This window comes from Stegodyphus dumicola, chromosome 11 (genome assembly GCF_044657685.1).
Source record: "Stegodyphus dumicola isolate Sdum_Otavi_A_Nest chromosome 11, ASM4465768v1".
NCBI lineage: Eukaryota > Metazoa > Arthropoda > Arachnida > Araneae > Eresidae > Stegodyphus > Stegodyphus dumicola.
In genome coordinates, this window is record NC_140778.1 from 108625768 (window position 1) to 108652359 (window position 26592).

The following is a 26592-nucleotide window of genomic DNA, read 5'->3' on the forward strand; positions in this document are numbered from 1 at the left end:
GGCCTTTGAAATGATAATATCCGGGTTAGAATGAATTTCGCGCATTGTAGCTCTTTCTCTCGCAGTTAGATTTGGTTTCAAAGGTTTATTATTGAATTTCACATTATGAGCGATAAGATGCCTAATCATTTCTTTCTGTGAATCTGAAATTTTACTGAACTTGAAAGCTTTTTCGATAGGAGCCAAAATCTTTGGAATCGAGGGTTTACAGGTTTGTGAGAAGTTAAAATTATATTTTAGAATTCTCTCTTGTTCTTCTGAAAGACTAACATTAGAAATATTAACTATTGGCTTGATGTTTACAATGGGAAGATTTTTTGAACTACTTGAACTGGAAGACTGTAAAAGAAGTTTTTCGAATTTAACTGCAAGGGTGTTTTTATGACGGTTAACTGCATTCTCCGTTCTAGACCAAGACTTTTGTTCAAGGGCAGTGAATTTTGGATATGATTTAGCGAGTTCCAGATGAAGCTTATAGAGTTCATGTTCAATTTTGGACAATTGTTGACATGTATCCCTTATCACGGACCGAAGTAAGGCAAGCTTGCAACTTAACAGAATTCTTGAAACGCGACTCGAAGGTTTTTGATTAGATTTGATTTGAATAAAATTGGGGATCAATTTTTTACATTTAGGAATTTTTGCCGTTTCAGGCGTAATTTAGTGAAACGATTAACGGATGAAGGCATGATAAACAATGCAGAAAATCAAACTAAATTAACTGAGCAATAATAAAGTACACACAAAACAGCAGAAAAATGCCATCAATGAAATGAATAGAAAACAAAACGTTTGTAAGCAAAATGCATGAAATCAGACAAGCAAAGCACAATATCCAAATGTACAAAACATAAACATAACTTGAAAATTGCAAAAATGTACTCACCGAAACTCCTACAATCACAAAATGGCGGCCACACCACGTGCAAAAAAGAAAGCAAAATGTAAGCCTGTTTGGGGCTTCTATAATTAAGACACAATAACACGCTGAATAAATACTAATTCAGAAGTCAAACAACAAAATCAGCGTTATACCTACAAAATTTTCACAGGACTAGTTTCGATGGTTTTACCGAACCATCATCTTCAGCTGCAAAACCGCAAATAAACAAGATAGGAAATAATGATTAGATAAGATAAGAAAGCCTGGACAAGAATAAGCAAGTGGCGCCATCTGTTGGCGAAACCAGAACTAAAACATAATTTCTCTAAAAGCCGAAGGCAAATTTGGATTGGAATTAGGCCACTTGCCAACAGATGGCGCCACTTGCTTATTCTTGTCCAGGCTTTCTTATCTTATCTAATCATTATTTCCTATCTTGTTCATTTGCGGTTTTGCAGCTGAAGATGATGGTTCGGTAAAACCATCGAAACTAGTCCTGTGAAAATTTTGTAGGTATAACGCTGATTTTTGTTGTTTGACTTCTGAATTATTATTTATGGCTGTTAAATATTAAAGTACAATTTAATTTTGCATTTTTTTAAAAATGATTTTATTATGTATGAATTTTTAAATAATTTTAATTATAGCCGTGATGTAATAAGCTCTCTGATTGGTTATAGAATATTTGTGCATTAACAAGCTGTAATCAGCTCCCTGATTGGTTACTGACAATTTGTGCATTTCCGCGCCGTTTTAAAATTTAATTCATATCTTCGAATTCATTCAAAGATGTTATCTAAATTATGATTCTGATTTTTTTGTGGTACTTATCAATAAACAACAGGAGTAGCACCATTATTATTATAAAATAAAAGAAAAATATGTACTCAAAAAAATTTAAGTACATATTTTTCTTTTATTTTATAATTGTATACTTCAATTTTTGTTAAAAAAAATTAATACACTATTTTCAGAAATTGCTGAGATAATTATTGTCCATATGTTTTAATGTTAATTATATTCTGTATAACGTATTTTAAAGTATTTGAATTTAATAATATTCTAATTCTTTTAAATGTTGGTATGATGGTTTTTAATTCAATATTCAATTTCAGTAATATTTTAATCTAATTAAACGTTGGCCCAATGTTTTTATAGCGGTGTTTTTATTCTCTTCTTTGCTATATGAAAGTAATAATAACCTTACTTTAGTATTTTGTACTCACAGTAAATGTATTTATTTACACTTGCCTGCCATCTTAAAAAACGACATTTTCAACAAAAACTTAATCCATTACTTTTAACGATTTTTTTTTTTTTTTTCCAAAGTTTCGAATACTTTACTATGCGTAAAAACAGCGTTTTTCAAGATGGCTGACGTTTGTAAAAACCGCGCCAACGTAAATCGCCAAAAATCCGTGCAACCGTCTACCAAAGTAGCACCGTTATTTTATACATACATTTATATTTTATGTAAGAAAGGGATTTATGTGCAACAGATATACAGTGAAAATCATTTAACACAAAACTGAGGGGACTGAAATATTTTTTCGTGTTAAAGAATATTGAAAAGGAAAAAAAAAAAAAAAGCATATATTCAACAAAATTAAGCTTATTAGAGTACATTTTATTTACATAGATAAGTATATATGCATGTATATATAAAAACCAATGAAACAAAAACATCCACAAGAACTTAATGGAATTTAACACAAAATTTTCAAGTTTTTGAAAAATAAAACATTTTTGAGTTTTGGATAAATAATCTGATATTTTTCTTTGCATTGTCTTTTTTAGCATCAAATTGTTCAATGTCGAACATTTTGTTATTCATTTCACATTAGAATGTGCGTTTAAATAACTGCCCATACTTTTTATGATATTCCTCATTTCGGATGACGTGGGAACATGAACTGCATTCATTTTATTTTCGTCATCAGAATCTGCATCAATGAATATCTTTTTAGCTTTGAAAAAACTCCTAAATAACTTTGTCTGCCATAATTGGGGCTGTACACATTATCATAAACTACTGCAACGAATTCTTCCGATAATACAGTAGGACAGTTCATTAATACAGAAACTTTCTCAAACATTTCATGAAGTGTCAGCTCAGTTTCAATATCCTACTTCTCCTTTTTTTTTCGGCGCCAAAGAATCTGATACTTTTGAAAATCGTGTGTAATGAAAATAATTTTCATTCATCCTTGGAGTCGCTGAATTCTATGCAGTGCAACATATGAGCCAAACTCACTAATTTTTACTCACACTGCCATGTACTCAACACTGAATTCCAAAGCTAACCGATGAGAGATGAGATGTTTGTGTGGCGTTTGTAGACGTGGAAGGCAAAAGTAGCGTAGATAAACAAAACTGGCTTGTGTTACAGGCTATTCCGAGGGTATTTCAAAGCCAAATTAGCCTCTTTTCTATGAAACATGTGAAACCGCCTCTCTTTCGTTTCACACCCCGCTTAAATCTCACCTGCGATGCCAGTGTTTTCTGTATTTTGTTCATTTCCGGAAAGGATATCTTTTCGTGTTAAGAGAAACAAAACACATAGTAGTTTGTCGGGACCGTTGCATTATTTTGCGTTAAACATATTCCACTGTATACAGATGTGTTTGGACTATGTATATACAAATAATTTTTTAAAAGGAAAATTTATAATCCTTCCAAAAATTTTTGTGCATTATGCTGCTAAAAATTCATCAGTAAATATATAAAGAAAGAAATGCAGAACCAATTTTTCAGAAAGAATAAAAATTGAAATTCAAATTAACTTGATAAAGTCCTGTTTAGACTAGTAAAATCTTTTTAAATTGGAAGATATTTTTAATGATTTTACTTCCCTCCCCCATTTACCTTTGCTACTGCTGTTTGATTACAGGTTTTAGTAAAGTTTTGTGTTAAAATTATTTTGAACTTTCAAAGATTTTCCACTGCAGGATTTTAATTTTTTCTACATTTTTAAGGGCATGTTTACTTTCTTTTTTTCAGATTCTTTTTAGATTAGAAAAATATTTTTAAATCGGAAGATGTTTTCAATGATTTTCCTTCGCTTTGAGGAGGACTAGAATTTTTTGGTGAACTATTAAGATAAAAAATATATTGAAATGGTTCATCAGCTGATTCTGGATATAGAAAAGCAAGGATTTTCTTTTAGAAGGGGAAATGTAATTAAATTCGACATACCTCCTCTTGACGATATTATGTTAAAGTTTGTTGGATTCCTCACCTTTCTTGTTCTTTTATACTACTTTTTTGGTTTTTCTTGTGATGGTTTATTTTAACATGTTGACTGCCGTGGGGGTCACCGGTGACCTGCACTCGACTTGGCTACAGCGGCAACGCGACCAATAGTAAAATACACAATTAGAATAAATATTGATACTGATAAATTTTTAAATAGTACCATCGTTACTATAATGGTTTGAAGAATAATAAAATCGTAAAAATTTAAATTATAAATTACAAAAAATGGTCTACAGATGTTTGGAGGTCACTGGTGACCGCCAGCATGAAGCACAATTATATAACATTATGTTCTGTAGATAATATTTTGACATAATATATATCGCATAATAAAAATTTCAAGTTGGCGTCATGCGCAAATCACGTAAAATGCATGTGGCAGTCAACGTGTTAATTTTTACATTTTAAATTATTCTTGTTCCACATTTATAGGATTTTATGAAGATCATTTGAACTTCAATTTTTTAGTCTGTGAAAAGTTGGTTCTAAATTTCTTAATATACAGTCAAAAGTCGCTAATCCGGACTCGTTGGGACTTCGGTGATTCCGGATTATAGATCATCAGTTTAAATCTCGTAAGATGGCATGCAGAAATTCTAAAATTAAAAATATGAAACCGTAATTTATGAAATAAAGAACAATTATGATCCTAAAGGGTATCAAAATTTACAAAAAAAAAAAAAAAGCTTAATATTTATTTGTTTACTTTATTAAACATTTCTCTCAATGTAAGTTGTTTAAGTTTCTTCATTTTATGTGATAATACTTTCTCTTTAATTCTATAAAAAGACATAATTTCTTGTTCAGTTACAAAGTTTCGCTGTTCAAGTCCCGTTAATTGCTGTGCTGAGAATACTGACTAACTTGTCAATCGAAATTTTTTCGTTTTCACTAACCTCTCTGTCACATTCTTCATGTCTTTATCCATTTTTTGCAGCAATTCCACTTTTTGTTTGTTGGACATCGAAACATACTTTCGTTTTGTAGATCCTTTGGAAGTTCCAGCATCGGAAATTCTATTTGACATAATCGAAAGTTCAAGTTTACTTTTATAAAATTGCTCTTACAGTCTGCAAAAAATAATAAACCGGATCCAATTCGAAGATTAAGTAACAATGCAATCATCAACATTAACTGAAATAGATAATTAGATAATTTTAGATTATACCGTCCGTTATACATAAAACGCGCACGCGAAAACGTATTCTGCGCTTGCGCAAACGCATAAGTGCAGTGGTAAAAAGTCTTACGTGCACGCGTAAACGCCTATGCGCATGTGTCAACGCGGCGCATGCGCAGAAAGTTTTTAACTTTGAGGTCCGGATTATGGGTGTCCGAATTAACGACTTTTGACTGTACTATATATAAGAACTCCTACCCTCCTAGAAAAAACTAATTTATATATTTATTTATCCCAAATTTTCATTTTGATACATTTTTGTACATGCTTTTCCTCAATATTTTAAAAGTTGATTTTTTGTTGAACTGAAATATGTAATATGGAAAAATTCTATCAAAAAACATAACTCAATCTAAACAGAGATAATAATAATGTAGGATATTTGATTCTCTTCCCCTAATAGTCATTTGAAACATTTTAGCGTGTTTTTCCATTCAGCTGAAACAGTAAAAATATAGAAAATTCCCACAGAAACATAATTCGGCTGAGAAAAAAAATGGGTTGGCGTCAGGAAACTGATTGGTCTAAAACAGGGCTTCTTAAACGTTTTTTCAGTCGTGACCCTTTTTTATCATAGATTTTTTTTCACAACCCCAAAATATTTACGAAAATTTTGTGGGACCCCATAAGCATTGCGAAAATCTGACACACGCGAGTGAAACTGTCAATTTTTTCACTTGTATTGCAAGATAGTACTGCAGTTTTAGGTCATTATCTTTAATTTCTCATTTTTAAGACATAGAACAATGTCAAAATTTTAATTAAGTAACAGACGAAATGACAGCGTCACGTGCAAAGCAAGTAAAATTAACATTTATACTATATACATAATGTGTTGAAACATTTTTGTTTTTCTCTTTGTCTGTATTGTCTTATCTTTATCTGTTTTCATATACGTTGTGTAAAAATATTGGGTAATTGTAAAATTATTATACTAAGTTTAAGAAATACCAAAACTACTAAAATTTTTTGCGACCTGTAGATGGGGGTTGCGATCTACAGTTTAAGAAAGTCTGCTCTAAAATAACGTTACAATATTTGATTTTGTTGGAACATTGGATAACTGAGGACACAGCCAGTGCAGTTATGGCAGGTGTGCAAATTTTGGAATTTACAGAAATATCAAGTAGCAAAATTTTTGGAATTTAGGAGTGGAAAAATTTTTAGAATTTAGGACCTACAGAGATTACATAGCACAACAAAATGTACCTGCTCAAGCTAGGACTCCAGTGCATGGTTATATTCTTATAAGGAGTGTATGCCTGAATGCAAAGATGCATTTTGAATCATCATCGCTAGGTCACCAGCCTACACAACATTGTGTGATACATCATTCATGTAAATAAAGAAATGAAATTGACTGCACTTTAGTTAAACAACCTAACTCTTTCCTTGTAAGTATTATGCAAGAGTATTATAAATGTTGAATAAGAATACAACACTTGCTTTCTGTTCATCTGAAATGGGATAGATATTCTAGCAGTTATTCCAGCAGAAGTTTGAAAGAATGGAACATTCTGTATTTAGTTAGATAATCAAAATACACAAGCTACGAACATAACATATTAAACCATAATTCACTTTTCACATTGGACAGCCAATGTTTATCAATTTTCACAAAAGTATACTTTCCCGTAAATTTGAAAATACACTATTGTATGCTGTTCTGTTGAAGACAAGCCTGAAATCTTTTTTTTTTTTCAAAATGCAATTGATAACTTTTATTGTCTTTTTACAAAATTTTAACCCGGGAGTCATGAACAAATTTGTGGGGGGTCACCAAATTCAAAGAAATTTATTTGACAATAAAAGATATACGTAATTTGAAGAGAATTTTGGATGTTTTTTAACATTTGCCAGGAATTTTAAATTAAACATTTCCATATTTTAATTGTGATTTTATTGCTTTCCACTTGATTTATGTTTTATGTTTGATGATTTCCAAACAGCTCGAATCAAATTTCAAAGCAACTGTATACGCGCAGCTAAGATTTAGTTTTTTCGGCTATCTTAGTAGTGTCTTGCATGCAATTTATAATTGTAATACGCATCATTTATAAACTATGTTTCTTATTTCTAATCAAATTTGTTGTCAAGTAAGCACATAACATTTCCTAAGCATTGGAAAATTCAGTAGTGTCTCAAAGGATAATAAAAACAATTTTGTTTTAGTTGCAATTTTGTTCATGATGGTTAAATGGCCCAAAATCTCTTGTAAGAGAAACGGGATGGATGCACCAACATCAAATAAACTTAGAGAAAAACTATTAATGAAAATGCAAACAAAAATGAAACCACTGGCTGTCTTTCTACTTCTAAAAAAAAAAAAGAAAAAAAAAAAAAAAAAAAATTGAGTAAATATCAAGAAGAGTTTATTTTCTACTGTTTTACATGCTGCATTATCAATGGAAAATGAATATCTATTGTGTGTTAAATGAAGTGAAAACTTGGCACATGAAAAGCATGAAACCTGCGAAATTAAAAACACATTTAGAAACGATACTTTTCCCGTTTTGCCGCCGCAAACAATAAAGTCGCCAACAATGGTACTACTGATGCCAAACGGAATATCTTCGCTGCCAACCTTTTACGCCTCATTTTCGAAATAAGTCGCAGCCATTTCTTATCAGATTGTTTATTTCAATACTGGCATACAACTACATAGAATTTTTACAAGATAATTAAAATTTATGCCCCAAGACCATTCGCGGTAATTAAGACAATTGGAATGCAATCACACCACTCACCCGAAGGCAAAATCAAGGGTTAAATTCATCAATTCTAATGAGAATGCAGTAGCGAAGTAAAGCACTGCGATTTTACATAATTTCTGAGTAAGCCATTTGTACGAATTGAAATAATTCTTGCATTCCAAATTAAGATTTAACTTGAAATTAATGTAGATAATTACTGAGAGAATTAGATTTTTGTAACGTACTGACTGAGTTGAACTGCGGTGCTTAACCACCAGGGTGCCTGGGCGCCATAGCCCTACCCCTCATCGAATAACATGATAAAAGTTTCGAATTATGAGAAATGTAACTGAATGTGCTAAATAATTAAATGAGCAAGAGTTTAAATTCATAATTGCTAATAGTTAAATACATATTTTTTCCTTAAGTACCTAATTACTAATCCATACATAATTAACTATTTTTTAACAACTATTTCACAGAAGAATACATGTACACACAAGAGAAACAAAATACGAAGTGCGACGCCTTAGTGCCACTAGTAAAAAAAAAAAAAAAAAAAAAAAGAGAACAATATACAATAAAGAATTTGAGCAACAATTAGCATAACACATATACAAAATTACACATTACTAACATTTAGGATCGCCCTTGGGCGCTTACTGAAATTGGGGTCCCTAGTATCATAACAATAGTTAACAACCACAGGATTGTCCAGAAGTTCCTGTTTATCATAAAATGCCCTAGATAGGCGGCAATAAAAATCACAAAGATCCTCTATTCTTAACTCTTTACGAATTTGGCTATTCCGAATGTACCAGGGAGCATTACATATCATACGCAATACCCCGTTTTGGGCAGCTTGTAACTGCCTTCTCAAACTTTTGCACGAGTATGCCCAGACGGGGCATGCATAACTAAGAATTGGACGCAACATGGTTTTGTAAATGAGCAACTTATTATCAATAGATAGAACACTGTTTCGAGCAATTAAGGGGAAGAGTGAAGCTTTACTAGCTCGAAACTTCCTGAGAATATGTGTAACGTGTGGGTTCCATGTAAGAGATTTACTGAGGATCACCCCAAGATAAGGGACCTGCTTGACCCAGGGAATGTCCACACCATACATTTGCAGGTGAGTCGGGAAATTCTTCTTAGTAGTAAACAGTATGGCATGTGTCTTGTCGACATTCACTTTGACTTTCCATTTGGTCAGCCAAGTCTCTAGCGAGTGGATGTGGTGTTGTAGCTGTTGTATTGCTGAACTAACAAATGCACTTTGCGTAAGGATCGCTGTGTCGTCTGCATACATGGCTAGTGTTGTGTTGTGTGTAGTGGGGATGTCGTTCACGTAAATATTGAATAGGGTAGGGACCAGAAGGGATCCCTGTGGAACACCAGCCCGTATGGGCCGGTTTGTGGATAATGAACCAGAAACATGAACGACAAAGTGTCTACCGGTTAGGTAGGATTTAATTATGTTTGTGATGTAGCCTGGGAGTCCCAGCTTGTGTAATTTGTATATGAGGGCATCCAGCCATACTCTATCGAAGGCTTTGGCGACATCTAAGAAAAGTCCACCAGTGACACGATGTTGTTGCATCCCACTGCTTATTAACTCAACAACTCTGTAGAGTTGATGCGTTGTCGAGTGCTTACGCCTGAACCCAAACTGATAGGGTATGAGGATCTTCTGCTCATCCAGGAAGATGTTTAGTCTATGTAGAATAACTGCTTCCACGATTTTGCTAATTGAGCTTAGCAAACTGATTGGTCGGTAACTCTCAGCAGCAGTCGCAGGCTTGTTGGGCTTTAGCAGAGGGACAATCTTGGCAGTTTTCCAACAAGTTGGGAAGTATTGCCATCGTAATATGATATTCACTAAGTTGGTGAAGTAGAGTATTATCTTGACAGGGAAGTGCTTGATCATCTCATTTGTGACACCGTCTACTCCAGGGCTCTTCCTTTTCGCAATTCGCATGATATAGAGACAGACCTCCGATGGCATGGCTGAGATAATGTTGTCTGTGCATGGCTGTGTTGTAAAATTGGAGTGGAAGTCAGTAATAAGCTGTTCAGTGTCTGAGTCTGAAATGTTGTTAATGCAGAACTGAGATTCCAGATGCTGAGCTAAAAGTTCTGCTTTCTCAGTTCCGGTGTAATGGATCCGTTGAGGGCCGTGAAGGGGCGGAATGGCGTTATAGCATTTTTTGTACCTCTTCACTGCTTTCCATAAGGAGTTATCCTCTGCAGAAAGAGATCTGAGGTAGTTAGTCCAGCGATCTTGTGAGAGTTTATTTGTGAGAAACTTGACCGCTTCGCACAGGCGACTGAAGTTCCTTTTATCATCACGATGTCTGGTGCGTTGATACGCTCGTCTTGCAGCATTTCTCTCTTTAATCAATAATCTGAGCTCTTGAGGCTTGTGTTTCATACCAGGTTTAACTTCAACTTGCGCTTTCGCATAAGCATTTTGTATATTTTCAGTGAGGTCCTTGACCAAACTATCAATGTCACTCCCCTTGTGTATCGTGGGTAAAGTGTACTGGGTGTTGGAGAGGGCTTTGGCAAAGACCTGCCAGTCTGTACGAAAGGCCCTGGTGTCTGATGTAGTATATCTGCTGAGGTCCAGAATAATCCTAACAGGATTGTGATCACTTGAAAGTTCGTCCAGTACGGAAATATCCAGTGGAGAACTGGTGTTCCGCAACAAGAAAAGATCAATAATTGCGGTAGACCCAGCAGCATACCGTGTTGGGGTACTTGGAACTGCCAATTTAAACCGTGCCGACGCGGCCAAGGAATAAATCAGTCTGCCTGTTGCATTAGAAGTGTAGCAGTACCATGCGCGGTGTCTTGCGTTCAAGTCTCCACCAATAATAACATGTGTACCAAGTGTGAGTAGAATTTCAAGGTCTGTCTGAACGACAGCCACAGGTCTCATGGGAGGAATGTAGGTGGAGACAAAAGTGTATGGAGTGTTAGTGTCTGTTGTGATGCAGATAGCTGTGGCCTCTACGGCTGAGAGCTGTGGAATGTTCACGTGATAATGGGGAATGCAGCGTTTGACAAGAAGTGCAGTGCCACCTCCACGTGGGCGAGGAGCGGTAGTACTTCTGTGCGACTTGTAGGTATAGTAATTTGCCACACACAATGGTATTTTAGGGTCAAGCTTGTGTTCTTGTAGGAAAAATAAGTCGGGACTGTGCTCACTTGCAAAATCCCGCAATTCATTAATCTTACGGAACAAACCATTTGCGTTCCAAGTAATAATACTTAAGTACCTATTGTTTACACTATACATAATTATTCAACATTGGAAAACACACTGTCAAAAACATTAAATAATATAAACAACTTATCGATTGAATGCTCGGCTAAGTCGCAGAATAGGCTCCATTAGTCGATGCTGTGTTTACTTCTCTTATGCTTGGACACGCCTTTTTATGACGTAATATTGGTTACGCCTCTTCTTCAAAACAAGTTATAAGTATGCTATAGCTTCGTATTTAAAGAAAACTTATATTATATTTTAACTGAGTTGAAATAGTAGGTTTATAATGTTCTGTGCGAGATTTTTTAAATTGTAAATCTACTTTTGTGTGTTGTGTGGTATTGTTAGCATTTAACGCAACGAATTATCTCTCACAAATGTATTATTAAGATACCAAACGATTGAAAACGATCATTAGCAAACGATTGAAAATATTGAATGCATGAATTAAAAATTATAACAGTAACTTCTGAAAATACAGAAAAGAATTCTTTTGCTTAAAGAATGTTTTGATTATTCATGAGTGTGTTTAATTCGGTGCTTACTACAGAATGGATGAGTATTTGAATCTGGATTTCTTTTATCAGTTGGAGCGAAGAGATAAAAAATGTGTTATTGAGTGGTGTATGGAGAAAGGTTTGATTGCAATATCGTATAAGTGCCCAATTTGTGGAACAAATAGGAAACTAGTAGAGCGAAAAAACCCTATAGACGGTTTTGAGTGGATGTGCAGAGTTACTGGAGGCGAATGTAGGCATCGAAATTCAAGATCAATTCGAAAGAACTCCTGGTTTGCGAAGAGTAAATTGAGCATGTGTGATGTTTTGCGAGTTACCTATATGTGGTTGGGTAAGTGCGGGAATGATTTTATACGAACGGAATTACGTATTGCTAAAAATACGGTGACAGATTGGAAAAGTTTTTGTAGAGAAGTATGCATGGAGTTATGTTTGAAGGAGAATGTTAAGTTCGGTGGGGAAGGTGTCATTGTCGAAATCGACGAAAGCAAGTTTGGCAAGCAAAAGTATCATAGAGGGAAAAGAGTCGAAGGAAAATGGGTTTTTGGTTTGGTTGAGAGAGGAACAGATAAATGCGTCTTTAGAGTTGTTGAAAACAGAGGTGCCGAAACATTGCTAGAAATCATTAAAGAGAATGTTCTACCAGGATCGATTATTATATCCGATTGTTGGAAAGCGTACGACTGTCTCGAGTTCAAAGGGTATGCGCACCTGAAAGTCAATCATAGCTTGAGTTTTAAAGATAGAGAAATGTGGTGCGCAATGCCGAGTTTGTGCAATTCTGGGATGTTTTTTTAAGTGAAAATAGGTTGATGTGCACATGGGCAAAGCCAATGTGGTGCGCTATGCCGAGTTTGTGCAATTCTGGGATGTTTTTTTAAGTGAAAATAGATCGATGTGCACATGGGCAAAGCCAATGTGGTGCGCGATGCCCAGTTTGTGCAATTCTGGGTTGTTTTTTTAAGTGAAAATAGGTCTATGTGCACATGGGCAAATCCAGTGTGGTGCGCAATGCCGAGTTTGTGCAACTGTGGGGTGTTTTTTTAAGTGAAAATAGATCGATGTGCACATGGGAAAAGCCAATATGGTGCGCAATGCCGAGTTTGTGCGATTCTGGGATGTTTTTTTAAGTGAAAATAGATGGATGTGCACATGGTCAAAGCCAATGTGGTGCGCGATGCCGAGTTTGTGCAATTCTGGGATGTTTTTTTAAGTGAAAATAGGTCGATGTGCACATGGGCAAATCCAATGTGGTGCGCAATGCCGAGTTTGTGCAACTCTGGGATGTTTTTTAAGTGAAAATAGATCGATGTGCACATGGGAAAAGCCAATGTGGTGCGCGATGCCGAGTTTGTGCAATTCTGGGATGTTTTTTAAGTGAAAATAGATCGATGTGCACATGGGCAAAGCCAATGTGGTGCGCAAAGCCGAGTTTGTGCAACTCTGGGATGTTTTTTTAAGTGAAAATAGATCGATGTGCACATGGGAAAAGCCAATGTGGTGCGCAATGCCGAGTTTGTGCAATTCTGGGATGTTTTTTGAAGTGAAAATAGATCGATGTGCACATGGGGAAAGCCAATGTGGTGCGCGATGCCGAGTTTGTGCAATTCTAGGATGTTTTTTTAAGTGAAAATAGGTCGATTTGTACATGGGCAAATCCAATGTGGTGCGCAATGCCGAGTTTGTGCAACTCTGGGATGTTTTTTTAAGTGAAAATAGATCGATGTGCACATGGGCAAAGCCAATGTGGTGCGCAATGCCGAGTTTGAGCAATTGTCTGATTTTTCTTTAAGTGAAAATAGATAAATGAGCACAAGGACACCGAGTTTGTGGAATTCTTTAATGTTTTTCGAGCGAATACTGATCGTTGTGTAAAAGGAAAAACGAGGTGTGCGTGATGTCGAGGAGTAATGTGACTTTATTTATGTGCAATGTTTAACATATCGTTTGTGTATTTTAATTTTGTATTGTTGTTTTAGTTGTGAATTATATTTAAGACATAATTTTTCATTTAAATTGTAATTTTAATTTTTTGTTTTTTGATATGTTTATAACGCTTTCCGATTTACGATATATATGGGTAGTCCGACGATCAACTCAACAGTAGCAAAACTGTAAACTTTAACCCTTGAAGTAACGTTTACCTCATATTTTAATACGTAGTGTTTGGTATCGTAATTGCAAATAATATGTGTGTGTGTGTGCGTATGTGAAGCATTGCTTAGCGTTCCAAGTTTGTAGTATTTATTTTATTATATTATTTTCTTTCATTCTGAGAAATTAGATTTTTTTATTTATTAATGCGTAGAATTCTAGCATGCCTGCACAGAATATAGCGTGATTTAGGAATTTTAGAAACTGATATGAAAGCTGTGTAATGATGTTCATATGCAATAAAAATATTCTTTTTTTATTAACGTAAAGTTTAAAATTTTTAGAAATAATGAAAATTGTCTAATTATTGGTATGTAAGGAATTATGTCGTTACGTAGCAAGAAGGTAATTTGTAAAAATGATAAAATTGAAATGTTCCACAATATGAATTTAAATTAAAAAAAATAGTTTATTTGTATAAATAAAAAAATATTAATAAAAAAATAATAATTTAATATTGAAGCTCTACAACTATTAAAGACTGCGACGTTGTTTATCGTTTTAATAATTGGTAGAATTCGCTCACTGTATCATGGTAATTTTATAAACGATTTATTATACTTATTATCAGTAACGTCTAAACTTAAATGTTATAAATGTAAATTAAAAGTAAAGAATTTGATATTAATTTACAATAATAAACAATTTATTATTGTTATTTTTAAGAGAAAATAGAAAGTACACGTAGTGTAAATGTGAGACTACATTGTGACATCATAAGCTTAGTCCCACCCATTTAATGACGTCACGCAGCTTCTCATACTGAACTTTGTTGATGCAGCCTATTCTGCGCTTTTACCGAATGCTCCGCAGCCCGCAGCTCAGGCATGGCTGCCGAGATTTTTTGAAAAACATTCATAACTGTGGTGCCTTTAAAAACATCACACACCTCTTTGATTATTTTGAGAAAGTCCATAAACATACCCGAACCAACAGTAGCACTAGCAGCACCACCACTGCTGACAGTCTGTTTATGCATATCAACATTAAAATTATTAACAGTATTTACAGATCTTTGAACGTCACCCTTGGCTACACTAGCATAACTGCGCCCGGAGGCAACAGCAGAATAACTCAAATTTGCATTAGAAGTACTAGGCATTTTAACACCATTATTTACATTTTCTGAGTTTGCACTCTTATTCACAGTTTTATTTCCGACTATGCGTCGGGGGAATTTCGGACATCCGCGATAACTGGCGGTGTGTCCTTCTTGCAGACAGTTACAACAAATAGGAGAGTCTAATTTTTTAACATTACATTTATCAGTATGATGTGCACCTGCACATTTCACACATCTTGGTTGTAGTTTGCAATTTTCACTACTGTGATGGAAGTGTTGGCAGTTGTGACACTGCACAACATTTCCACGCACTTTATAAGGATGTATTTCAACAAAGAAACATAGCAGTTTTTTAACATCATAAATAGATTGCACCCCTGGTACATTCTCTAAATGAACCTGAAACAAAGGCATAGGAGCCTTAGATTTGGTTCTGTGCATTTGGGTAACTTTTCGAGGTTTATACTTTAAATTAACCAGCTCCTCAAAAATGTCATCTGAGGGGCAATCGATAGGTAAACCTCTTATAACTATTTTGATGGGCCTATCCATCTTTCTGGTAATTAAATAATGATCTACACTTTTTTCATCCAAATATTTTGTTATCTGACGGTGATCATTTTCCGTTTTCGGAAAAACTTTTAAAAACTCACCAGTAACTTTAGCTGCAAAGTCTAAATTAGTTTCAGCCCTCAATTTTTTAGAGAAATCCGAAAATTTAATTGGAGGCTTCACCATTATCGGTTTCACCTTCGGTTGTTGGGGGATGTTTCCATAACCGGCACTTGGCGAAATTGCGGATTTGTTTACATCGGAAGTGAGCGTACGTGCGCCAGAATATGGTAACCCTGATAATTGTTGCAACCCACACAGGGAATTTTCCTGAAGGAGGAAAAGGGAAATTTTCTGTTTACTTTTCGAGCATTACGGTAAGAGAAAATAAAGTTTGAAAGTCGCAAATCATTATTAGTTCATATTTTCGCAAAACGTTTATGGGGTTTATTTTTCGAACATTACGGTAAAAGAAAATAAAGTTTTTTATATTTTCGTAAAACGTTTATGGGGAGAAAATAAAGTTTGAAAGTCGCAAATCATTATTAGTTCATATTTTCGCAAAACGTTTATGGGGTTTTGGGAGTTAAAAAATTAAGCAAATTATTAACATAACAAAAAGTTCCTTTTTTAAGTATTATATATGTTAATATTGCTATTGCCATGAAGACAAACTGGGCAAAGTTAAAATGAAACCAACAACAACAGCATTTAATTTATTATAGCTTTTTTCTTACTTTTACTAGAATTCTAATGATAAAATGATTAGTGCATTTAAATACATATTAAATGAAAATATTAAAATAAATATGGAGATGCATTAAATATGATTTGGACTAATTTAATTATGTATTCTTACATATATAGCTATGCCCATTTAATTTTTCTCAATAAAAATAATTAAGCTATCCTTATTATTTTTATATATCTATACATTTTTTAACTCTGCACATAGCTACTCAGAAAGAAAGATATATGGGTAGGATATAAGAAGATAAAAATTATTAATCTTCCCTTCAAAGTCAAATGGATATAGCTGTAGTATATGATTTCAAAAAAAGTAAATCATTAGAATATTAAGCTGAAAATATAAGTCTGAAGGAAAGAGATTTTTCTTAAATTCAAACTGTGCACAAAACATTTCAGATGCATTCAAACTCTGAACTGGAACATGCTAATTTACTGTTGTGGAACTAATATGAAAATAATATTGTTGACAGTATAGTAGTGTACCACCAAAGAATTTATGCTGGGAGAAGAAGCAAAGCTTCGATGACACCACAAAGCCAAATGATAACTGGCTTAATTTTTACTCTTTTTATGCATAAAATGTCATAGTTGTTAGTATCTCATTAAAATGTATTTTCTAATAATATAATGATTTGCAAATGATGGAAATTTACCTGTCATTAAAACATTTTGTTCTAAACATGCTTCAGCTTATCAAAGAAGTTAAAGCTATTCCAACCTATCCCCCATATTAAAGTTTTTTTGATTAAATCAGGTTCATGTCTAATGCATCAAAAATATAAATAAACCTTCTTTAGTATTTGTCAAACATCAGTTCTCATGGCCTTAAATTGGATGCAAGATTTATTTCACAAAGTTATGTTTTCACTTATGGGGCAAAACTTTTAAATTTGTTATTTGAATCTGTTACATTAGTCTTTATTTTAAAGAATATATTGTATGTCATATGGCCATGAAGGCAACCTGGTTAAAGTAGAAATGAAATCAAACTTTCTAATTAATGTGATTTGAAGCCATTGTGTTATACTTCGAGGAATATGTTATATGGTAAATAGGTGTGCTCATGTTTTTCCTGGAAAGGGCATAACATTTTTTTTACAGAAATAAGTTACCAACCTAAATCTATTGTCATGGCAATTAAATTTTTCTGAAAGAGCAGGATTATTTATAAGCCAAGTGCTAAACCTTTGTATTGTTACCCTGATCATGAAATTTTAAATGGTGATTTAATTTCTTTTTTCAGGTTGAACTGCCCTTCAATGAAAGTTTTTGCTCGATGTGTGGCCTGTAATAGCAATAAATGGGACTTTTGTGAACTGAAATCTGTTAGGCTTTCCAAAATCCAGAAAGATAAAGTTTAACTTTTTATTTAAGCCTAATGTTCTTAAAATATATTAGAATATCCATAGGTGACATTTGATTATTGTTTAATAAAGACACCATAACAAAATAAGCTGATTGAATCACCAAATTTGTAACTTGTAACTTTTAAATATATCCAGACTGTCTGCTTTAATAAGGAAGTAACATACAGTGTGTATATAGTAGTGTTTTGATTTTCATTTATCATTTTATTCTGTTTTAAGTATGAGTTCAGCAATGCTCCAACATAAGGTATTCCAATTTATATGAGCTTTAAGTCGTACAGCTCCATATTTTATTTTGCATATTTATACTTATTGTTTTGAAATTGTCAATAATTCATAAAATGCTGATGAGCTAAACATTACTATGCCTATATATAAGAATTAGCTTTAATGAAATAAGAAGCATCAAAGTATATGCTAATTGCCCTAAAACTCCATACCCTTCTTCAAAACAGTACTTCAGTTATAACTGTGTTAACAAACGATGCAGTTGTTCAACATTTTTATACACTGTGCTGTTACTTTCATACTTTGGTTCAGGAAAGTAAATGGGATTTGATATTCTATATTTCGTCTTTTTTCCCCACATTATAATTATGAATCGAGTTATCAGAAAAGAATAATTAATTTTATGAAACCATTAGCATCAGAATAACTCCATTTCTTGCACATGTACTTTTTGTTTCCAATGGTGGATGCTTGCCTATGCCGGCATTGGCCACTCCTAAAATCAGATATGGTGATCTATTATCGAGGCACCTAATAGGCAGGCCACCTTTGCCTCCTATGAAGGGACAGATAATTTACATCCATGCCTTGTTCATTATTCGAACCCGGGTCCCTCAGTATTGTACTCAGGCTTCCCTAATCACTATACCATCCGGGCAGCTACGACTTTATTTTAATATGCTATTTTGTATTGATATGTAATATGAAAAATACATTTTTATTATGTATTTTTTAAAACAAGTGCTTTTTAGTCATTGGTTCTATTTAACTAGAATTCACATGTATTGTTTCATATGCAAAATAAATACGACCCAGACTGATTGGAATCTGACTTCAGAGCTTTCGCTCGTTGCATCTGTCACATAGCTTCAAAGCTATAACTGTGTTATATTTAATTTTTAGTACTTAAATATTAATTTGTTAAAGTTAAAAAGTAATAAGGCTGAAGAATGTCAATGTGATATATTTCTTAACAATAATGTGCAGTAGTCCCTCTTTAAAAATGGTTTTGATTATCTGCAGACAATAAAAATTGAGAAAGTTATGAAAATTAGATTATTTTGTTGAATTCAAATTGGCCAAATGATAAAGATATACTTGCATATAAATCACTTCTGCATATGATTGAAGCTTTACAATATGTGCTTGTTAACTTCAGTTGTCTATAGTATTATTATTATGACAGTTTAACACTTGATATTTGCAGCACATTACCTCAGATTAGAACTATAGGATAAAATGTAGTTGAAAACTTTGGGAGGTTATAAATGAAATAAATGCAGAAGAAATTAACTCAAGCCATTACTATTGTGAATGAATAACAGAGCAGTTAGAAAATTTATTATAATTCAGAATTAATGTTTAGTACTGGCAAAGAGAAAGTGAATAGTGTATTAAGTCAGATAGTTTTCACAATAGAAATATTAACTTAAATAAAAAGAACAAAACTATAAATTTTCCCTCATTAATTATTAATATTTTTATTATGTTTCATTATTAAACATGTTTATTACTTGTGTACCCTGCCAAATAGACTGGCTGCATGGAAGTTTTCATAATTTTCTCTATGTGTGACATGAATTTATGCATCCAAAATGCTAACCTTTGTATGCAACACTCACTCATTTCTAATGCTTTAAAGTCCCAATACTCGTTTAATTTAGCATTTGCAGTATCAGCGTTGTTACACTATGAGTATTACTAATATTTTAAATCAGGGCTGCTTTTTATTTACTTTCATATTTATTTTATTCAATAAATAAATTAACTAAAATATAAAATTTATTGTGAATCGATTTTGTAATTATTTATGTTTATAATTTTTATCCCTTCCAGCTGATTAGGTGTGCAGAAGCAGCAGACTTGTAAATGTGAAGGAGCTATTTGCTTAGTTATGCAGTAGAATTCACCACCCTGCGGCAAGCTTCATTAAAGCTGTGAACAGCCAAGCTAACCATCTTCAGGGAAAGTGGCTGCATCAAGCAAACCCAGTGACATTCCAAAGAGGAATGTCAGTCAAAATAAAAACTTAATACCTAAATCTCGGAAAATCAGACAATTAAACCACAAATCTTGTGACCAATTTTTCAGTTGCTGCGCTTAGTGCGATAAAGTTATATGGCAATAAACTGAAAAGCTATGGCAGGTATTCTATTGTACCCTTTAATGAAATCAATTTAAAGCAAGCTTATCATATGATAAGCAAAATGATTGTATCATTGGATATGAAGACTATGGTAATGATTGCATTGCTGGGTATGCAGGCTATGGTTCTACAATGAGCCAAATGTAATATCTCAGTATGCTGTGACTATTAAAATTATAACTTATGTATTATTACTTCATATTGGTCATTATGTTCCAAAATAGATGCTCTTTTTATATAGAACTATATAAATGTAGAAAATCTGAGAAGTTAATTTTATATGGAAAGCCTTCGTGCAAAATTAATAGCATCTTGTTAATTTCATATATGTTTTGTTAAAGTAATTGCTGCTGAATCTAGAATTAATGCATTATCTGAGATTTGAGACAAAATTTGTCAAATTAGAAGATAGTGAAATAGATAAATAGGAAATGAAACATGAAATTTATATATTTAATATTGAAATAAATATCTCAGTAAAGTGGCTGTATGTAAAGTATAATGGTGCAATTTTTATAATTTTTTACTAAAATGCTAAAATTATGTGCTATGAAAATTTTATTTTCATTAATATTTATAATTTTTCCCTCGCAAATTTTTATCCAAGGTGTCTATGTTTTAGCTATTTTAGATTTTTCTGTTTTAATGTTAAAAATATCTTCTTTATCAGCATTACATTAAAATATATCTCATAATCATTTGAAAACGAAGGAAATTTCATTCTTTTCAATAGTTTAAGAATATTTTCATAAAACATAATTATAGAAAAAATGAACTGATACATTTATAGTTATATATATGTAAAGAAAATTTTTTAGAAGGATCCTTTTTTCCATACCAGAAACATTTCATGAGCTGTAATATGTAATATTAGCTGGCCTAATATGTAAAAGGAATGTTTAATCAAATTATTTTTATTATGCTTTTATAAATATCACTATAATTTTAAGAGTTATTGAATTTAAAAGTGAAAGAAAAGGCTACAGTTATTTCAAGACTCTTTAATAAAACAATTCTTTATTCTTGTATTCTCGTATGAAAATTTTCTGTATATTTAACATAAAATTGTATGCATGTAAATAAATTTTTTAATTTATTATTATCATTCTGTTAGCTTCAATTTTTATTCTCAATAAATTTGATACATATATTTAATATTCAGCTAAGTTTTATTAACCATGACTGATAAGCATTTTAAATTTCATCCTGTCAAAAAATTTAAAATTCCCTTTTTTTCTTGTAATTTTTTCATACACCTCTCATTTTCTGTTTAATTGTAAATATTGCATACTTATAATTTTATAAAGCATAACTTCCCTTCCCTGAAAAAGCACACAGATTCATTCTTAATTTAAAATTCAGTTACAAGTCCAATGTGAAAATGAATTAGCCAATGGAACAAAATAACACATATGTCTTTAATAGAGGACAACATATCAATAATTCCCTTAGTTTCATTTATCCCATTAGCTTTTTTTACCTATTAAAAAAATTCTGATTCCCTCCCCCCATGAGTGTAAAGTCATAAATACCACTAATGCACACATTTACATATACACATTTGATGCCCCTTAATGTAGTATAAGTAATGTTACTCCTCATTGATAATGTTTATTTTTATTTTAACTTTGCTTGTATCATTCACTTTTAAAATAAGCACAAATTTCTATTCTGTTTTTTTTGGTTATCAGTATTTATTTCAAGATTCACACATCTGCAATTTCCAGCTTCATTTATTAAAATATATTATGCATTTTACTCATTATTTACATTATTTATACATTATTACTGGTATTAATCTTATTATCTTTTATGGATTGTAAACTGACTCTGGATGAAGGAAATTTCCATTATTAAATATTTTCTATTAGCTTAAATAAAACATAAATACACACACACAGAATGTTTGAAATAGGTTTTTATGCTTAGTATAATGACTGATCTAAGGATGGAAAAATTGTACAAATAAAACATGTAATTTTGTAAAATCATTTCATTTGTCAAAGTAAGAAATAGGGCAAATATGCAAAATTCTATCTGCAGTGCCAGACTTAATTATCGATGCTCAGGATGGAAATCTCACTTGGTCACCCTATATTGGAATGATCACCATACAAAATGTCAACACAAATATAAAATTAACATTTATTTAATTAAAATTAAATATTTGAATTGATTTGAAAAGCAAGTCTTAAGATTAAGGGGAAAAATTACATTTAGAAAACAAATTTATATTTAAAAATGCTTATTAATCAGCTATTTTTGATGATTTAAAAAATATTGTTAACTTTTCTAAAAATAAAAAGGCTATAAATGTTTTTAGTGAATTTTGACTTACAAAAGTTTGTTTATAGTTTTGTCAAAAATTAATTAACATGTTTAGCTACCGTATTTTCAATGCACAAAGACTGACAAGCCATTAAATCTTGGCACATTGTTGATCGAAGATAGTTTTTAATCTACTTCAACTTCGAAAAGCTTCTCTAGCATGGAGCAATTGAAACATACACTGTCCAAAAAAAATCTTGAGTGCCAATTATGAGTTAGGGATTGATTCTCCCAATACAGACCACATATTAGCTTCGTTTTTTTTTTTAATATATACTTAAAAACTTAAGGTTCTTCGGAGGCCTCTCCTCTTAATCAGTGGCCTGGCTGTTCTGCTCCCCCTTTTACTCTTCTGCCTAGCCAGAATATGAAAAAGGTGCAGTACCCTAGCCAAATTTTCCATTGCCAGCAGTACTTATTTCTAATTACACCACGGAGGCATGCGGTAATAAAGGAGAAAATTCCTTGCATTCTCCCCCACTTCAAGGGCGACAAGGAAGGTAAGGATCAGTCGCTAAATCCTGATAGTAACATATTATAGGCTACCACATTTTACTTCAGGCGCCAATAGGCAGGAAAAATATACGTTTGCCTCTGCGAGTTTTGAACTCCTAACCTCATGATTTCTAGGCGGGCGGGCTTCCGATTATACCGTTAAGGACCGCTTTAAAGAGCAAAAAATACCTATAACTCTTCCTATTAGTAAGGATTAGTTTTTTTCCGACTTGTTTTCCAGTAAATTAGATTAATATGATGCCATGTTTTATAGTTTTATTATATAATATTCAATTTGTTTTTCGTTATGACATAAATAGAAATAATTTTGCTTTGTTAAGTTTCCCAATTTATAGGTAACCTCTCATGTGCATCGGCAAAGTACAATCCATCTCTCTGTTATATACAGTTAAAAGTCGTTAATCCGGACTCGTTGGGACTTCGGCGATTCCGGATTATAGATCATCAGCTTAAATCTGGTAAGATAGCATGCAGAAATTATAAAATTAAAAATATGAAACCGTAATTTATGAAATAAAGAACAATTCCCATCTAAAGGATGTCAAAATTTACAAAAAAAAAAAAAAAAAAAAAAAAAAAAAGAGCTTAATAATTATCTGTTTATTTTATTAAACATTTCTTTCAATGTAAGTTGCTTCGTTTCATGTGATAATACTTTCTCTTTAATTCTATTAAACAGACATAATTTCTTGTTTAGTTACAAAGTTCCGCTGTTCAAGTCCTATAATTGCTGTGTCGAGAATACCGACTAATTTGTCAATCGAAATTTATTCGTTTTCAATAACCTTTGTGTCACTTTCTTCACTATCGGAAGCGAATTATAATGACGAGGAATTTGATTTAAATCATATCAAAGACGGAGTACATCAAGATGAAATACTACATTTAGTAAGGAATTATAATCCAAATAAAATAAAAACATCTGCCCTGAAGATAAGGTTATTGCTGACAGATCAACTTCCAATTCATTGCACGCCGTGGCGTTGCCCCCGCCGCAGAACAGCGTGAAATTGATAAACAGATTTCGGAATGGTTAGATAAACAAATGATTAGGCCTTTATCCATTTTTTGCAGCAATTCCACTTTTTGTTTAATGGACTTCTAAACATACTTTTGCTTTGTAGATCCTTTACATATTAGTAAATATATATCGGAAATTCTATTTGACATAATCGAAAGTTCAAGCTTACTTTTATAAAATTGTTCTAACAGTCTGCAAAAAATAATAAGCCGGATCCAATTCGAAGATTAAGGAGCAACGCAATCTGGTACATTAACTGAATTATATAATTTTAGCTTAGCTTATACCGTCCATTAGACATTAAACGCGCATGAGTAAACGTACTATGCGCCTGCGCACACGCATCTTCGCAGCCGTAAAGGTTTTACGCGCATGCGTCAACGGGACGCATGCGCAGAAAATAGATAGGGTGGGGCAAGGGGGGACATCTGTCCCCGGCCGCAGCATCCAGGGGTCGCTAAATGGATGCTACAGAATTTTTTAATGAATTTTTTTCCATTCTTGGCACATAGAAAGGGGCGTAAATTCTTCAGTTATCCTCGGGCGCTAGAAACTCTAGCTACGCCCTTGCCCTTAAGGGTAAGAATGTAGAGTGTCAAATGGTAAAGATCAACCCAAACACCTGGCATGTAGGAGGACGGGTCGCATGTTATGGAACATGTGTATATATGCTTATGCCAAAACTAAAATGCACAGACATATATGCAGTTGTGGTTCCAACAGGAGTATCTAGAATAAATGTATATTATGCAGCTCACCTTGCCTTTCCTTAACTTCATCTGCAATGTGCCCAGTTATTACGAAGATAATCTGCGATGTAAGATATTTGTTTTGCAGTGGTTCTTAATGACACCTTCATAATGGTACCCAGATATAAAGGTGAACACACCTTTACAAAGGTGTTCGCTGTTCAAAAAAATGAAATTCTTTATAAGGGTTCCTTGGCATAAAGGCGTAAGTTCCTTACAAAAAATCAATCTCTTATTTTTTTTAAAATGCAACCTCTAATAAGGATACGGACACTTGAAGCCAGGGTTCTTTATGCGAATGTGTTTTTCATTTGCATTACAGATTAATTAATGACACAAGATGGAATTAATTTTCCGCACCTTTATGAAAAACATCTTTCTACGAAAGCGCCCGTTACACATTTCTGCAGAGGGTGCAAAGTCCAGTGGAGTGAATTTGCATAAAGGTGCTGAAGATTTATTTGATCCCCTGCTTAATTAATCAGTAATGAAAAAAAAAATTAACTTACATAAGGATGCACTTTTATGAAGGGTGCTTTTCTGAAAATGATACTTATCAGGGTTCAAACAGCCGCCGATTTGCACATGGGTGCAAATATCTTTATGATGCAGGTCCGTTCCTAGTGAGAGTGAAGCGCATAAACGTACGCGGGCTTCGCGTACGTTTAATAGAGCAGTTTTAAATACGCAGATAATTCATTCACTGCAAAGCATTTTATTTTATTTTATTTTATTTTGTCTGCGTGTGCTTTTGGGACAAATAATCCGATAATTACCAATAAGAAAGGAGGTATAAAACAAGATAATTTAAATAGAATGAAAAAAGTACATAGCCCATTAGTAGGTAAAATGTATAAGATTGCTGAGACATAAGTTAGAATATCAGCGAACGCGCTGAACGAGCTTTTATGGTCTTCCTTATGTATAAAGTAAATATAAACCAGTTTTTCTTAGTAAGTCCTCCACAAATGGGATGGTATTCCTTCCCTAGGCATGTCTATGGAAGGCATCCCTTCCCTAGGCATGTTTATGGAAGGCATCCCTTCCCATACACAGATAACTTCTTTATGCTTTGCCATACAAAATTAAACAATATATGAAATACTAATTATAATGATAAAAATTTAATGCAATTCAAAGATCATATACATCTTCGCCAGCAAGCCGAAATCACGAATTAACAACATCCCTTTCTGATGGAAATAATTTTATTGACATAAACTTTATTTTGCAAAAATCCATGTTCTATACTGTATTTCTAATATGCTTACCAAAAACTTCAATCAGTTTTAATTTTTCATCATAATGCAAAACCGAAGAATTAAAGAAAAATAATTCAATATTAATTTGAATCAAGAATTCAATATTATATAATTAAAGTGTATCACCGTTATCTTCGGACGGGAATGCAAAAATATTGGTCAATTTTTTTCCTGGTTCTTTTACATCATTTAATAGTTTAGATTCATGGTTTAAATTTTTAAAATGCTACTTATTGATGGGCATGGCCAGCTAAAATTACGGGGGGGGGGGGGGGTTGCCCGTTATGATGTTTATGGCTATACTGTTCTACTACTCCTTACAGCATCTTCAAGTATATAGGTAATTATTACGTGACGAATATATTATATTAATGGCAGTTATCTTAATATTATTAATAATGATATTATAAATTGTATTAATAATATCATTATGTAACATAATTATGGATATATTCCATTTAATTATCGTATTCATAATTATTACCTCACAGACATATTAATTTGCGTAACTAATTATTTTTCTTTTTCACCTTAACCGCTTTAACCTTTGTTAGAGCAATTTTAAAAACGAAATATAAATAACAAAAATAGAATAATGCTAGTAAAAGTACTTCTAGTATTTTACTTTCATTTCTGATGGTCACACTCACATA